The 17,426-nt window shown below is 40.1% G+C and overlaps 1 protein-coding gene across 19 annotated transcripts in view; it reads right to left on the bottom strand.

Annotated features, from left to right (window-relative positions):
- Window positions 1–17,426, bottom strand: part of CMKLR2 (chemerin chemokine-like receptor 2) — a 51,987-nt gene that overhangs the window by 22,786 nt on the left and 11,775 nt on the right. For 4 of the 19 annotated variants that reach the window (XM_086344275.1, XM_086344289.1, XM_086344296.1 and 1 more), the window contains one exon: window positions 247–402. The exons of 8 other annotated variants lie outside the window; for them this stretch is intronic. The gene's annotated coding sequence lies outside the window, so the exon portion shown is untranslated. Of the gene's footprint in view, window positions 1–246; window positions 403–1,879; window positions 2,019–17,426 lie in introns of those variants that run through there. 7 more of the 19 variants (XM_086344248.1, XM_086344351.1, XM_086344228.1 and 4 more) reach the window with 5 other exon arrangements.

The following is a 17,426-nucleotide window of genomic DNA, read 5'->3' as shown; positions in this document are numbered from 1 at the left end:
GCTCTCCCGTCCCTGGGATTCTCCAGGCAAGAACACTGAAGTGGGTTGCCATTTCCGGACCAGGGGTCAAACCTGGGCTCGCTGCATTGGAAGCATGGAGTCTTAGCCACTGGACCACCAGGGAAGTCCCAAGAACCACTTTTGAGACCTCGACTATATTATTTTGCAAACTGGTTCTGAACACGGTAAAAATATTCAGTAAATAATTTTAATATATTTGTTTCTTTTATATTTAGTATTACTCACCTTGCCTCAGAAACACCTTGCCTCTGGTACTTCAGGAAAATAAAGTGACCTTCTCAAGGTCATTAGTAGAGTGGTTCATGAGAAAGACAGGCATATATCTGGTATATGTAGGCATATATGATCTCAGTACAGATCTTCCTTGATCGGCTTTATATTCTGATGGTGAAAAAGTGAAAGTGTTAGTCATTCAGTCATGTCCAACTCTATGCGACCTCATGGGCTGTAGCCCACCAGGCTCTTATGTCCATGGAATTCTCCAGGCAAGAATACTGGAGTGGGTAGCCATTCCTTTCTCCAGGGGATCTTTCCCATCCAGGGATTGAACCTGGGTCTCCGACATTGCAGGCAGATTCCTTACTGTCTGAGCCACCAGGGAAACCCATCGTAACTTGAAAATACTATAAGTCAAAAATGCATTTAATACACGTAACCTTAGGAACGTTACAGCTTAGCCAGCTGACCTTAAAAACATGGTCAGAACACTTAGCCTACAGCTGGGCAAAATCATCTGACACAAAGCCCATTTTATAAGAAAGTGTTGAAGAGCTCATGTAACGTACTAAATACTATGCTGAAAGCATGTAATGTACTAAATACTATGCTGAAAGCGAAAGCCAGACGCTGTCTGGGCACAGAGTGGTTGTATCACTTGTTTACCCTGGAGATCACTCGGCTGCCTGGTAGCGGAGGCTGCTGCCGTTGCCCAACATCACAACAGAGTATAGAGGTATATCATACGCTATACGCTGCTAGCTGGGAAAAGATCAAAACTCAAAGTACAGGGACTTCCCTGGTGGTCCAGTGGCTAAGACATAGTCCAGCACAGGGCGCCTTGTTGGGAAACTGGATCCCAAATGCTGCAACTAAGAGCTTCTATGCTCCAACTAAAGGACACCGCATGCCACAGCAAAGATTGAAGATCTGCATGCTGCAACTGAGACCTGGCAGAGCCAAATACAAAAATAAAAATAAACATTTTTTAAAGTCTTTAAAAAAATTGGGAGTAGAATTTTTACTGAATGTGTATCATTTTCACACAATTGTAAAGTGAAAAAATTGTAAGTTGAATCATTGTAAGTTGGGGACAGTCTGTACTTGGGATAATTCAAAAGCCAAGTACTTCTTCAAGTACTCAAGCACAAGGGAGCAGTCAGAAAATATCTGGGCACCTATACAAATAACACAACATATGTATTAAATGAACAAAATGTAGGCAGCATGTTTCCTGACAAGGAACTTGGATGAAACTCAGTAGCAAACCACTTGATATCCTTGATGCAATAAAATCTCTTTTTAAAAATTCTAGTTTTAGAACAAGTTCCTCTCTCTCTTCTGCAAATCACAGCTTTTCTCTAACAAGATAAAGTCACATAAACTACTTCAAGTCTAAAGTATGATTCCCTGAAACTATGTTTAATAACTCATGTGACTATTAAAAAAAAAAAACCTTGCCATTTCTAAGCTCCACTTCAATGACACTTAAGAACAGTCATATTAATAGTAAGCATAGATACCTTGAGTCTAAAACAGTTTAGTTTTGCTTTCATTCAACACAAAGTTTTGAAGGTTCTAGAGAGATATTCAGAATGGTTATTCTACTGCTTCTAAAAAAGTCTAATTCCACCATACTGACCTGGAAAATGGGTCTGAAAGGCAGTGTCCAGAATATCCTTTAAAATTTACCTATCTTCTTTCACTTCAGAACTTGCTTGTTAAGCAATACCTGCACTGAACTTTATGCCAGTTACAGCACAAAGCAAATCATCTTCTCAGACAGGTTTTCCCGGCTGTGATGTGCTTAGACAGCAGTCACAGGACCTGAATTATTTCCCTAAATTGGATTGGGTAAGCCTACATTAAAGAGATACATACCTATGAACTAATGGTTTATTCCATGCCTTTTCACCATCCACGAGCAGGGGACAGATGCACCCAGAAGATTTCCCCTCAACCCCCTTCACCTGCATTTCCATGGGATGGGCACCATTCACCAAATGTACTGAGATCAGTGCCCTTGGGTGACCTCTTCTGACCTCTGGACATGCTAAATTTCTGCCTAACACATGCTTTCTCCTTGACCATGAGCTTAATGAAAGTCAAGAAAGGGATGTAGCAGTTTAGAAAAACAGAAGGGGGAGTGAATTTGCCCTTGGCTGTTTGGATAGAATTGAGGGAGTATTTGTCCAACTCTGCTTGAGTTGTCAGAATGCACCTGGAGGTACTGTGTTCTTTCCTGGAAATTAAATTTATGAAGAATGATACACTGGAACATGTCCAGAAGAGACGGAACAGGATGAAGGGAAAGCTTAAAATGACATCATGGGAGGAGTTTTGGATGACCTGGTTCTAGCTATTTATTCTGGAAAAGAAAGAGCAGGGTAACATTTTTTTTCATGCAGAGGCAGGAAATATTTTATCTGGCCAGAGGGTAAAAGCTAAGACTATGAGGGAAAGAGACATTTTAACTCAGTATAAAGCAAAACTTTCTTAAGATTATAAATAGCTGTTAAAAGTGGCATTTAAAAAAAAAAGTGGCATTTGTTCATTTGATAGGTATTTTCTGAATATCTCCTATGTGTTCAAGGCCCCAGTGAAACAGTGCTGAAGAGTAATAAAATGAAGCCATGGAGCTTTTGGTCAAGTACAAAGCTTTGTCAGATGATGGTACAGATCTCATTCTTAAGAGATGTTTAATGAGACAACAATAAGCTGAAGGTTTTTCTGACATCAAACGTGACTGGACTTAATGTCTAAAGTTCTGCCAACCCTGAAACTCCAGATTTTGGTTACTCTAATGTTATACTTGGTACAGTTTGATGGCTCTCCTGGCTATGGATCAGGATGTACAGCTGATTCTGTGGCTTAGTCATGGTCTTCTATCTATCATGTATATATGCGGTGCTGTCTCTAAGTATTTTATTTGTTTTTTTTATTAATTTTTTCTGCTAAGTGTTTAAGATGGATAGGGTAGCATGGAGGGTAGAGAGAAAAGACTAGAACAGTTCTTTCATACGTGATGTACAATGAAGGGAAAAAAATTTCTTATATCCCATATTCACCCCCAAATATCTGGTTGTCATTTCTGTTACTTTTATTCTTTTTTCCATTATTGTTTGTGGAATGAGAGTTCTCTTCCCTTACAGATTAGTTTCAATTCTTTAATTTCTTTGAAAGTGGTTGGAGTCAGGGTGGCTTAACAGCATAGAATCATAGTCCTTGAAGTGAGATAAAATAATGGAGATAATCTACTCTAGTCCTTCCATCTTATACACAAGAAAACAGAAATTTAGCAGAATACTTTAAAACACTGAATACAAAGGACAGAAGCACCAATAACCACTCGAATTTTAGGCAGAATATTGACTTTTGGAAAAGAAAGTTTTACAAAGAATCCAATAGAGGGACTTCCCTGGTGGTCTTGTGGTTAAGACTCGGAGCTCCCAATGCAGAGGCATGGGTTCCAACCTTGGTTGGGGAGCTAAGAACCCGAATGGCATGGCCAATAAATAAATAAATAAATAGAGTAGAACTTTTAGAAATGACAAAGTTAACCTTGAAATTTAATTTAATGGATACATAAAATTGTAGTTTATACTCAGTTGAAGGGAGAATGTAAACTAGAAGACATATCTGAAGAAGTTACCCAAAATGTAGTATAGAAAGATGATGATATGCAAGATATGAAAGAAAGGCTAAAAATGAAGAATGGAAAAGATCTAATATATACCAACTCAGAGTTTCAGGACCTGGAAATTTACTTAAATGCCTAGAACCAACAAGTATCCTGGCTTTTGGTGAGAGGCTCTATGTGCGTGTTAGGAGGAGAGTGCATTTTTCAGCTCTGCCTTAGCCTTCACCTCCCTTACACAGAATCTTAAGGTCATCGAGAGGTGAGAGCTTAGAGCCTTTTCAAGTCAGTCTTGGCAATGCACAGAGCCGTGGGCATAGGCACAATCCATACATGTGTGTGGCCTTCTTGATTCAGAAGCTTCAAAAAGACCCTCTGTATGTCTCATTCCCAGTTTTTAATTTTCTAGTTAGTCTAATGTTTTCACCCAACTGGTATCCATCACCTCAGGCAGCTGCAAAGTTAAGTAACTGCCTGTAATTTTTTTTGAAAAATGCTTATGTGGAAAAAAAATTTTCATGCTGAATGAGCTCTGAGTTAAGTCAAATAAATCACCCGGCAAGTGGAATTTTCCAGGGAAAATTCCTATCCAACAGACAGGCCATACAATAATTCTCTGGGGATGAAGCTTTGAAAGAGCTTCAGCCCCTTTCTGTCCCTTCCCTTGGCTCTCAGGCTGCTGTTCTTCACCCTTCACCAGCAAGCTGTTGGTTTTTAAGAATATCATAAAGCAGGAGAGTATGAGATGGGACTAGGGAAAGTTAAAAATGCCATCGAGGGACTTCCCTAGTGGTCCAGAGGTTAAGAAACCATGCTTCAAACGCAGGGAGCGTGGTTTTGATCCCTGATTAGGGAACTAGGATCTTACCTGCTGAGTGGTGTGGCCAAAAAATTAAAAAAAAAAAAATTTTTTTAAGACAGAAAACTCGTTTCTTTCACTGAGATTGAGCTGTTTTTCCTCCTCTCCTTTCCTTCTCCTCCTTCTCTTTGACAAACACTCCCCAGATTGTTGCAAGTCTTTGGGTAATTTCCAGAGTTTTGAAAAATTTGATTCTGACCATTTTGCCAGTTTATTGCAGCTTCTGTGAAAGAGAATTTTCTGAGATCCTTACTCCACTAATTTTGCTCATGTCACCTGGATAGGGAGTTTGAATTGGCATATTTTGTGTGTCTGGAAACCATTTGACTGAAACAGCATGGTGTTCTTTTAAAAATTCAGCTTATGAAATCAAAGAAGAGGAATAACCACTTAATAAATCTCTATGGGAAAACATATATTTTCCCACCATTTCCTTCTCTTTCCTAAACTTGCTTTAGTCCTAGAGACTATAAAAATGAATGAATAAATAAATGAATTAATGAAATTTGTGACTCCCACAGTACAGGAACTATACAGTCCAGTACAGGAGCCTAAACATAATAGGCACTCAAAGAATGGTGCTGAACCAAAATAGATTAGCTCAAAATAGGCAAAATGACCTGCTGTCTATTATATTTTATCCTACTCATAACATTAAATATTTAGTTTTATATTTAGGTTTCCCACTTCGTTTAGTTTTTATGGGATATATCTTAGTTTGGGTAAAAATATAGGTTTAACAGTAAATTCTTTCTGTTAAAAATAGAAGAAAGGAGAAAAGAAGGAGGAGACAGAAAAGTATTCTTGTTAGCTGCCAAGATGGCGGCAGTGACAAATTTTGCAAGTATTCTGACAAACACCTAGCAGAAATAAACTTATTTTCCATCAGAAAATTCATAACTAGTTCAACTGAAGGACATTAGGTAAAAAAACCTGTTTGGAAATAATCTGAAAACATTCTTGTGTCTCATGCCTTTCTTAATCTGTTATAATGAATGAGTCATAATATTTTAAGAGGATAAGAGCTGTTCATAATGAGTGCTAAGTTGAAAGGACTAAAAAGCTTTAGCAATATGATCATGAAACAACATAATGTGATAGGTGAGATAATGAGTCTTTCATTTCCTTTTTTAAAAAATTACAGAAATACTAAGTGGCTTTTTATTTTCCTTTACTTTTTGTTAGAGAAGATGTGAAAGTTAAATAGAATCTAGTTATGTTTCCACATACAAACACACTAGTGCACAAATATTGACTAAATTTTGTAAAAATGTAATAAAAATAGTATGAAACCATTTTATCTCTTTACTTCTCTTTGACTCCCCTTAATTAATTATGGATATAAAAGTAGGCCTTCAATTACAATTCTAAAGATTGTTATTGTTCAGTCACTCAGTCGTGTCTGACTGTTTGGGACCCCATGAAGGGGGTCTGAAAGGAGTATGTCAACGTTGTATATTGTCAACCTGCTTATTTAACTTATATGCAGAGTACATCATGTGAAATGCCAGGCTGGATGAAGCACAAGCTGGAATCAAGATTGTCAGGAGAAATATCAATAACCTCAGATAAGCAGATGATACCACCCTTATGGCAGAAAGCAAAGAAGAAATAAAGAGCCTCTTGATGAAAGTGAAGGAGGAAAGTGAAAAAGCTGGCTTAAAACTCACTCAACATTAAACAAAAACTAAGACCATGGCATCTGGTCCCATCACTTCATGGAAAACAGATGGGGAACAATGGAAACAGTGAGAGACTTTATTTTGGGGGGCTCCAAAATCACTGCTGATGGTGACTGCAGCCATGAAATTAAAAACGCTCCTAGGAAGAAAAGCTGCGACCAACCTAGACAGCATATGTCTAGTAATGTCTTTTTAAAGCAGAGACATTACTTTCCCAACAAAGGTCCATCTAGTCAAAGCTATGGTTTTTTCAGTACTCATGTAAGAATGTGAGAGTTGGACTATAAAGAAAGCTGAGTGCCAAAGAATTGATGCTTTTGAACCGGGGTGTTGGGGAAGACTCTTGAGAGTCCCTTGGACAACAAGGAGATCCAACCAGTCCATCCTAAGGGAAATCGGACCTGAATATTCATTGGAAGGACTGATGCTGAAGGTGAAGCTCCAATACTTTGGTCACCTGATGGGAAGAACTGATTCATTAGAAAAGACCCTGATGCTGGGAAAGACTGAAGGCAGGAGGAGAAGGGGACGACAGAGGATGAGATGGTTGGATGGCATCACCGACTCAATGGACATGGGTTTGGGTGAACTCCAGGAGTTGGTAATGGACAGGGAGGCCTGGTGTGCTGCGGTTCATGGCGTCGCAAAGAGTTGGACATGACTGAGCAACTGAACTGAGCTGGACTGCAGCATGCCAGGCTTACCTGTCCTTCACCAACAAAGGCAGTTTACATCTTTAAAAATTATTTCATCTGTATTAATACTTAAAATCATCTAAGAAAAAGCAACATCCTCAGTTCTTGCAACATTAAGTCTTATGACTTTCAAATTTGAAAAAAAAAATAGCAAGGTTCTTCAAGACATCAGACCCCGTCTCCTTAGAAAGGCTTTGTCATGGAAAAAGAGTGATTATTCTAGTTAAAAAGAGAAAAGGGAGTTTAATATGATTAGGGATTTAATATGATTGATTAGATACTGATTTTAAAAAGCTATAAAAGATATTTTGAGAATAATAGGGGGAATTTTAATATGAATTGAATATCATTAAGTTATCTTATTCATTTTCTTAGGTATGTTAATAATATTGTTTTGTAGGACAATCTTCTTTATTCTAGGTAAATGCTGAAGTTTTTAGGGCTGAAGTCTACAATCTAACTTTCAAAAGATTCAGAAAAGCGCTAGGATAATGGAAAAGAATGTTAAAAAATGTATATATAACTGGGTCATTTTGCTGTATAGCAGAAATTATTGTAACTCAACCTTGTAAATCAACCATGTGCATGCATGTGTGCTAAGTCACTTCAGTTGTGTCTGATTCTTTGTGATACTATGGATCATAGCCCATTCCAATAAAAAAGAAAATATACATATATATGTATACACATACATAGCAGTCATCCAGATAGAAGTGAAAAAATCTGATTTTAATCGTGAAATGTGGTGAATGGAAATGCATTCTCCAGATCCCTCTATAAGGACAAACTTGTTGTCCTCACTCCTGGAAGAGCTGTCAAGAGAGTGCCCCCATCTGTAAATAACAGCCCTTCAGAGACTTCTGCTACTACATAGAGGCCCTTCTAGAGTAGCCAACTGCCAACAATGATTAAGACGGAAGTAGGAAGGCCTGGTCACCTTGGACCAGTGAAGGGTAATTCTGATACGTCCATTTTAGCTTCAGAGGTCCATTGAGAGTCAAATATGGTTGTCAGTTCTCCCTTACAGCTTAATCTCTCCCTCTGCCTGGTTGTGCTGTCCCCCATGCCCACCCCCTCACCTCCCATTCCACATGCAGATGTTGATTCTAAGGGCATAAACTAGTAAACATCTGACCATTAAACTCTGTCTTAAACTAGAAGAAGACCACTAAAATTTTCTTCTAGCAGAACTGAATCTGAAACGCAAGATGGGTATCAGACGAACTCCAAACGAAGAACATTTTTTTTTAAGTTCTGTTTTCGTTAAAAATGCCAGTGTCATCACAGTCAAAAAAGGCTGTGTAAATGTTCTGGATTAAAACAGATTAGAGAAACATGACAATTTTAATGAGATATGTGATGCTGGCATGCCTCTTGTACTGGAAGAAAATAAAAAGCCAGAAAGAACATTGCTAGATCAATTGACAAAATTAGAATATGGATTATAGATTAGAGTTAACAAAGGATTGCATCAAAACTATCACACATAGAATGGACAAACAACAAGGTCCTACTGTAGAGCACAGAGAACTATATTCAATATCCTGTGATAAATCATAATGGAAAATATATCAAAAAGAATGCACATATATGTATAACTGAATCACTTTGCTGTATACCAGAAACTAACACATTATAAATCAACTGTGTGTGTGTGTACGCTCAGTCACCCACTCCAGTCCGACTCTGTGCTACACCCTGAACTATAGACCACCAGACTCCTCTGTCCATGGAATTTTCCAGGCAAGAATACTGGAGCAGGTTGCCATTTCTTTCTCCAGGGGATCTTCCGGACCCAGGGATCCAACCTGCATCTCTGGCACCTCCTGCACTGGCAGGTGGATTCTTTACCATTGTGCCAAAAATACAGGATCAATTTTAAATTTACTGTAATTGGTAAATATACAGTGGTTATGTAGGAGAATGTCCTTGTTTTTAAGAAATAGGCACTGAAAAATATATGGGAAAGGGGATATAATGTATGCAACTTCCTTTCAAGCAATTCAGAAAAACAGCATATACACATACATGCTGCTAAATCGCTTCAGTTGTGTCCGACTCTGTGCGACCCCATAGACGGCAGCCCACCAGGCCCCGCCGTCCCTGTGATTCTCCAGGCAAGAACACTGGAGTGGGTTGCCATTTCCTTCTCCAGTGCATGAAAGTGAAAAGTGAAAGTGAAGTCGCTCAGTCGTGTCCGACTCTTAGCGACCCCATGGACTTCAGCCTACCAGGCTCTTCCATCCATGGGATTTTCCAGGCAAGAGTACTGGAGTGGGGTGCCATTGCCTTCTCCATACACAAACATACAGTATAGTAAAAGCAAACGCGGCAGGGAAGGGCCAGTGGTTAGGACTCTGTGCTCTCACTGACCAGGGCCTGTGGTTGATCCTTGGCTCCTCTGTCCATGGGATCCTCCAGGCAAGAATACTAGATTAGGTTGCCATTCCCTTCTCCAGGGGATTTTCCCGACCTAGGTATTGAACCCCTATCTCTTATGTCTCCTGCATTGGCAGGCGGGTTCTTCATCACTAGCGCCTCCTGGGAATTTCAGTATAGATGAATAGTTCTATTACACATCAGCTCCTATCATTATGGCCAACAAAGAACTTCGTTTTACTGTTTTTGCTTACTTTTTCTTTCTTACTGTAAATTGAGAGACTCGGAATTCTGTGATTATTTCAACAGCCAAGTAGTTAATCTGGGTGAAGCTGAGTTGAGAAGCAGTTTGAGGTAGTGCTTCTGGGTTCCTGGAGGGGGCAGCAGAGAGCCTTTTGAATGCAAACCTATTAGGGTGCTCAGGTAGAGGGTGACCTTGAGGAAAAAAGGGCAATGGCAACTAAGGGCTTAGGAGGAGAGGACCCACCACCACACAATTTCGAGCTGACTTGAAACTAGGAAAACCAATGCTCCACACAGGAAGCTATATGAAGCCAACACATCAAAGCATGTATAGCTTATTTATTAACAAATGGTCAAAACTCAACGAGACCAGAAATGAATAACGCTGCAGGAAACTGAACAGTCAGGAATCAGAATGCAGAAATCAGGACTGGAGCAAGAACCAAGAGGAAACTAAACAGATGTGGAAAAAGGGCGCAGCTGCCGGGGGGATCCGTTTTGTCCTATTTGGATGTTTCCCCACCTGGGCCTGGGCGGAAGTGTTAACCATGAAACAAACGCTTTCTCAGGATCATGACTTCCTTGCAGACCACTGGGGCTGATAGCGCTGGTGGCTAACAGGGGCTAAAGTGTCCCCCAGAGGCATACACTGCGGTTGTTTCAGGGCACGCTTTATAGTCTGCTCTTCTAGCCTTACTATTTCTACTTCCAGTTTAGAAACAGAGAACGTCAAGTGAAGTATCACTGCTGCTGCTGCTGCTAAGTCGCTCAGTCGTGTCCGACTCTGCGAGCCCAGAGACTGCAGCCCACCAGGCTCTGCCGTCCCTGGGATTCTCCAGGCAAGAACACTGGAGTGGGAGACTTTAATTTTTCCTGTCCAGCATCCACCTTCTCATTTTCAAATCTAAAAAGCTGCTTGCTCCCTAGGCAACTTTTATCCAAAATAATTTGTTTAAATTTGTAATTAGTTATTTTACATGGAGTAACCTAAAAATGGCAGCCCACTCCAGTATTCTCGCCTGGAGAATCCCATGGACAGAGGAGCCTGGCGGGCTACAGTCCATGGGGTCGCAAGAGTTGGACACAACTTAGTAACCAAAACCACCAACCTAAAATTATCCTTTTAAATAAGATCAGCAAATTATCTAAAGTGTTTTCAAAGTGATATCTTATACTGCTCAAAAAGGACCATAATCCTCAACTTCTTGACATACTGAGGTGGAACATTGGAGATAAAATCAGTAAGTACAAGTGGTCTTAATACAGAGGTACACTGTCAGACACGATTTATGATATATAGACATCCTGAAAAATATGATTTATGGTGGAGCTCTATTTCAGGTTTTCTCTGCTTGTGATTGTCTTTCGTGTATTTTACAATCATGAAAGTTACAGACAACTTTTCAAAATGCAAATAATCTCCTCCAGAGAAATACAAATGAATTGTGTCTAGTGAGATGCAATCAATTATTGTCCTATAAATATTGACCAGTTTTGCAACTGTTTATAAATCCATTTCAACAGTCCTGATGGTCTATACTATACATGTGTGAGACTTTGAATTCTCCTTTTAACCCATTTAACTGATTGTATCATTAATTAATGAGTTAAGTAAAGCCTTTGAAACAGGTTAACTTTATATTTGTATGTGGGTCATGATTTACCTGTTTTAAAAAATAAAATCAGGTCTTTTAATAGGTCTTTCTTCCAACAGTATTAGTCTAACCTTGGGAGGGCAAATGGAAGTAGGAAGAGAGAGGTAGGGATGTGGTAAGGTGTTTTAAAAAGTGTCTATAAAGTTTCTTTCTGGCCATGAATTTCCAAAATCTAAATTTACCTTCTACTCCTAGGGTAACGATACCACTAAACATTAGGACAGGGGGACACATTTAGAGGAAGGGAACATTAGGGCTCATTTAGAGGAAGGGGTGAGGTGGGGGCGAGGGCTTGGTTGAACTCCAATACCAGGCAAGCAGGGAGGGCTGAAGGAGAGAAAATCCTGATACCACCACAAGGTTGCACTGCTGAAGCAAATTCTTCCTAAATTTAGGGATCTCAAACTCTTTTCCCTTCACTCTTCATTCCTATCTGCTCTCTTTAAGAACGGTATGTTAAAGCCAGGCCCTTGATATGACTGTTGGAAGCTTAATACAATTGTTTTACACAGCCAGGACATTAACACAGCATTCAAGTATGTACAGCTTTCGTTTTATCTCTCTTGCTTTTTCTCTTTTTTTGCAGTCAGACTGAGGCCTCTTAATCCCTTCAGCCACTACTCAGAGAAAGGGAACCAAGCCAGTGTTCCAGCCACCTCCAAACTTCAAAATAATTGGCTAGACATGGCACTTTGCCTGGTCAGTGCTGCAGCTGGAGCACACAGGATGCCTTCCTCATCCTGAGGATACACCATTTGCCTCACCAAAGCAGGATGAAGAGAAGTCCCAGTGGCCACCCAAGAAATTTCAGTTCTATGAGATCAGCCGAGAGACCTGCCCTGCCCTAGCTATTCCCTGAGATAACTAAACCCATTAGGGTGTTTATGTAAAGCTGACTTTTACTTCTACATCCCCTTCTCCAGTCTTCCCTCCTGTCTTTCTGTCTTGTTACCCTGAGTAAACTACCTTCTTCCCTTCCAGTCCCTCCGCACCATGTGCTTTGATGTAATCCAGAAACAATCAGAATTCTTTCTGGGCCACATTTTATGGTAGGTAGGAATGAAAGCCCTGGAGTCAGGCAGACCTTGGCTTCTAACTGCAGTGCCACTTTGGAGGCAGGAAATAGATGGGCTCCAGGCTAGGCATTTACAGCCAGCCTACATTTTACAATTCTAAGCAAGGATGCAGGTGGGCTCTGGCCTAGATATTTACTTCCATCTTGAAATGCAAATAACAGCTGGACTTTGCCTCCTATGGACACTTTAAGATAATGGTTATGGCAGGGACAGAGAGAGGCTAAACCCCGTTGGAATAAAAGGTCAAGAGGTCACGTATTTCCCATTCTTGGGCCAAGGGAGTCACTGCACATGTGTAGAAAGTCTCCTTAGGGGTCAAAAAGGAGGTGGCACCACCCCAGCATAGGTGATGCCAAGGTCCCTCCATAGGCCCCTGGGTTGGAATCCATCTTGGGAAAAAGTTGCACATGCATGTCGGAGAGGGTCCTAGGACAGATAGTGGGTGAGAGAAGACAGATAATTGGCCAAAGGTAAACAAAGACCCAGAACTGCCCTACGTAAATGATTTAACCACCTCTTTACCACACTTCTCCTCATCAGCCAGGATGCTCACACCCTTTCTCTCCTGGTGTGTATCTCTGTCTTGCTTCTGTCTTAATGAAACAAACTATTTCTCTGTGTCCTCTCCCACTTGGTGTGCTATATTTCTAAAAATAAACGTTGTACCTGTTTCTACAGTTTTTGCCTCCTTGAGAAATGCACTTTTCAATGGGGGCAAGGGCCAGGGGAATTTTGCTTGTAGCCTCTAGCCCCTGGTGAACTAGTGGCTGGGATTCCTGATTTTCATCCCAGGTCCAGTTCCTGGGCAGAGAACTAAGATCTGAATTCTCGCTGCCACCCACTGCTATCTGTCTCTCACCTGTGTGGCCTTGGAAAGTCAGTCAAAAGCTCTAAGCAGCAATTTCTCCATCTGTAAAAATAGGGATAATATAATATCTATTGTATTAGGGAGTTGTGAGGAGAAAAACTTGGCAATGGAGTGAAGCTCAGTGTCGGATACATAGCCTTCTATTACTTCTGTCTCCAGTCTTCTCTCTGTTAATAGCGTACTTCTATTTCCTATTTTGTTATTGTAGGTACTACTTTACATTTCCCCCCTCAATCCAACATAGATACTGATGACGTTCCACTGCTAGCCCCAAATAATGGCACCGTGGCATATGCAATAGTTTAAGCTGAAGGAGTATGAGAAACAACAGGTGCAAGAAGGATTTCTGACCCTCCCCTGAGTCAGGCATGAGATCCTCAAGTGAAAGGTGCCCTCCTTATGCCCTAGGGAAAGGAACATCTTTATCTCCAAAGAAGGAAGGATGCTGAGTGGAATCTGAATGAAGAGCCTTGCTAAGTTTTCCCCAATTTACCACTCTTAGTTCACATTCATTTTGTTCTATGACATTTCTCAATGACTCTTCACTTTTCATCAAACCTAGTATGCATAAAAACACTCAAACTTAACTATTTCCTTAGGTCTTCATTTCCTTATGAAGGCTCTTATGTAAAGGCTCTTATTTAAACTTATATTTAAAAATCTGAATGCTTTCCTCCTATTAACTTGTATTTTTTATAGGTGCTCCAGCTGAGAATCTAGAAGAAGAGGAAGAAGGATGTTTTTCTTTTTTCCTCCTCTACATCAGCAAAATCAATAACAGTGGTCACAGGTACCATATTTTTTATTACAAACATCTGCTTCTGCTTCATTGACTTCGCTAAAGCCTTTGATTGTGAGGATCACAACAAACTGTGGAAAATTATTAAAGAGATGGGAATACCAGACCACCTGACCTGCCCCCCTGAGATATCTGTATGCAGGCTAAGAAGCAACAGTTAGAGCCAGACGTGGAACAACAGACTGGTTCCAAATCGGGAAAGGAGTAGGTCAAGGCTGTATACTGTCACCCTGCTTATCTAACTTATATGCAGAGTACATCATGTGAAATGCCAGGCTGGATGAAGCACAAGGGGGAATCAAGACTGCCAGAAGAAATATCAATAACCTCAGATAAGCAGATGATACCACCCTTATGGCAGAAAGCGAAGTGGAACTAAAGAGCCTCTTAATGAAAGTGAAAGGGAGTGAAAAAGCTGGCTTACAACTCAATATTTGAAAAACGAAGATCATGGCACCCAGACCCATCACTTCATGGCAAATAGATGGGGAAACATTGGAAGCAGCAACAGACTTTATTTTGGGGGGGTGCTCCAAAATCACTGCTGATGGTGACTGCAGCCATGAACTTAAAAGATGCTTGCTCCTTGGAAGAAAAGCTATGACCAACCTAGACAGCATATTAAAAAGCAGAGACATTACTTTCCCAACAAAGGTCCGTCTAGTCAAAGCTATGATTTTTTCAGTAGTCATGTATGGATGTGAGAGTTGGGCCGTAAAGAAAGCTGAGCACTGAAGAATTGATGCTTTCAAACTGTGGTACTGGAGAAAACTCTTGAGAGTCCCTTCGACTACAGGGAGGTCAAACCAGTCAATCTTAAAGGAAATCAGTCCTGATTATTCATTGGAAAGACTGATGCTGAAGCTGAAGCTCCAATACTTTGGCCACCTTATGAGAAGAACTGACTCATTGGAAAAGACCCTGATTCTGGGAAAGTTTGAAGGCAGGAGAAGGGGATGACAGAGGAGGAGATGGTTGGATGGCATCACTGACTCAATGGACATGAATTTGAGCAAGTTCTGGGAATTAGTGATGGACAGGGAAGGCTGGTGTGCTACAGTCCAAGGGGGCCACCAAGAGTCAGACATGACTGAACCACTGAACTGAACTGAACTAAATTTTAGTTTCTTCATCTGTGATCTGGGGAGGAACACCATCAGCAAACCACTCTAGGGTTGTTGTAAGAATTACACAGGATAATGTATATAAGTGCCTAGCACAGTGCCTGGATCATAGTAAGAGCTCAGGAAATATGCAATATCATTTTTATATCTTACTTTATTAGTGCTTTTTTATTAGGGTGTACTATGAAATAATTCACAAAACTAACATATGGTTTTGTTGAAAGGTAGCACATTCTTGGGCTTCCAGCTAGTTTAATGATCACTGGTTCTAATCAGAGAGCCCATTTGATGATATTATTTGTAATTAGTTTAGATAACATTCTGGATTTGTGCTTCATCCTGAAAGAAAACATTAGTTGAAAGATACCACGGGAGCAACAAAATAATGGTTTCTTGCTGGGACAGTAAAGCTACATTACACTCATTCCTTCCTTTCCAAAGGGGAACATTTTGATCCTGTGATAATATTCCATTTAAAGGAGTTTATTTATTTTATGTCAAATGATTTATGTAGATCGAGTTCATTCCTTGTGATAAAGATGGGAATGAAGTAAACTGGGCTTCTTGCTGAAATCTCTGTGACTTGCTGCGATCCAACTGGTTAGAAAATACATCAACTGTCTGACTAAGCAAAAATAAAAAAAGCCCTACAAAAAAACAAAAAAAATGAGCTTTTCCAAAGAAATCCTGTTTGGGCACTCTCTTACGTTTGATGAATGAGTTATTTACTGACTGCTTGAGAAAAGTGTAAAAAGGAAGAAGTCGTCTTTTTAGAAAATTATTGAAGTGTACTCAGTACAAATTCCATTTGACAAGGTTTGAAAATAGACCTAGTTTTTAACAAATCAAGCTTTTGTTTAATTAAGACTGAAATAAATGAGTGTGAATATTCTTATAAATAATCTAATAGAAAGTTAAAATGAAGAGATACTCTTCACAATCATTTCCTCCACCTGCTCCTATGTTCTGGGGGATAGAATACATTTGTAAGGAGATATGAAAATACACTTTTAAATAGTGTTTGGTATATTATGATCCCTCCTAAGAGATAAACCGTGTTAGGCATGTTCTGAAGTTCCTCCTTCCCTATTCAATCTCTTAGAAATCAAAAAGCAAACCAAGGAGAAATGCCTCCTTATACCATCCCAGAGCAAGGCACCTCTCCCAAACAAGGAAGAATTTAGTCATTTTACTATCTTCAAAATTTTCCGTCTTCTTGGTTACTCAATGTAAACAACTAAATTAAATATACATTTTGTGTCTGAGTGTGTTGATAATGATAGAATTACCCTAGAGGTGAATGGTCTTATTTTGAATAATTAATGAAATAAAAGCCCATATGAGGCAGAATGACAATCAAAAGAAGAGTCACATTTAGTATTATCTATACATTTGAGTCGGAGAAGGCAATGGCACCCCACTCCAGCACTTTTGCCTGGAAAATCCCATGGACGGAGGAGCCTGGTAGGCTGCAGTCCATGGGATTGCTGGAGTCGGACACGACTGAGCGATTTCACTTTCACTTTTCACTTTCATGCATTGGAGAAGGAAATAGCAACCCACTCCAGTGTTCTTGCCTGGAGAATCCCAGGGACAGGGAAGCCTGGTGGGCTGCCGTCTATGGGGTCACATAGAGTCGGACACGACTGAAGCGACTTAGCAGCAGCAGCAGCAGCATACATTTGAGTAATACAATAAACAATTTCTATAGACTTAGTATTTCCCATAAAGTAACCAAACAATTGATTTGACTAAACTCATTTCCTTAACTTGCTGGTGGTTTGGAATTAAGGAGAAAATCATCAGTTCTTCTAAAGGGTAAGCTATGTTTTTAGATATTACTTTCCTAAGTGAATTCTTTCCTGATCTCCACAAGTCTATCCCTCAACCTAAATCAGGGTCCCTGCTCTACATTCTTCCTTTAGAATTTTTATATATTTGAATGTTTGTTTGATGAATCTCTCTCCTCCACCAGAGTGTTGCTTCGCTTCCCTTCATACGCCCAGATACTTCCTTCATACTCCCTTTGCTCCCCAGGTGGCGCCAGTGGTAAAGAATCTGCCTGCCCATCCAGTACACATAAGAGATGCGGGTTCGATCCCTGGATCAGGAAGATCCCGACGTAGGAAAATGGCAACCCAACCCAGTACTCTCGGAGAAGGCAATGGCACC

This window comes from Bos grunniens, chromosome 2, assembly GCF_055505025.1.
Source record: "Bos grunniens cultivar Pamir isolate PY7600 chromosome 2, Bosgru_T2T1.0, whole genome shotgun sequence".
NCBI lineage: Eukaryota > Metazoa > Chordata > Mammalia > Artiodactyla > Bovidae > Bos > Bos grunniens.
This window is presented reverse-complemented; position numbering and strand designations above follow the sequence as displayed.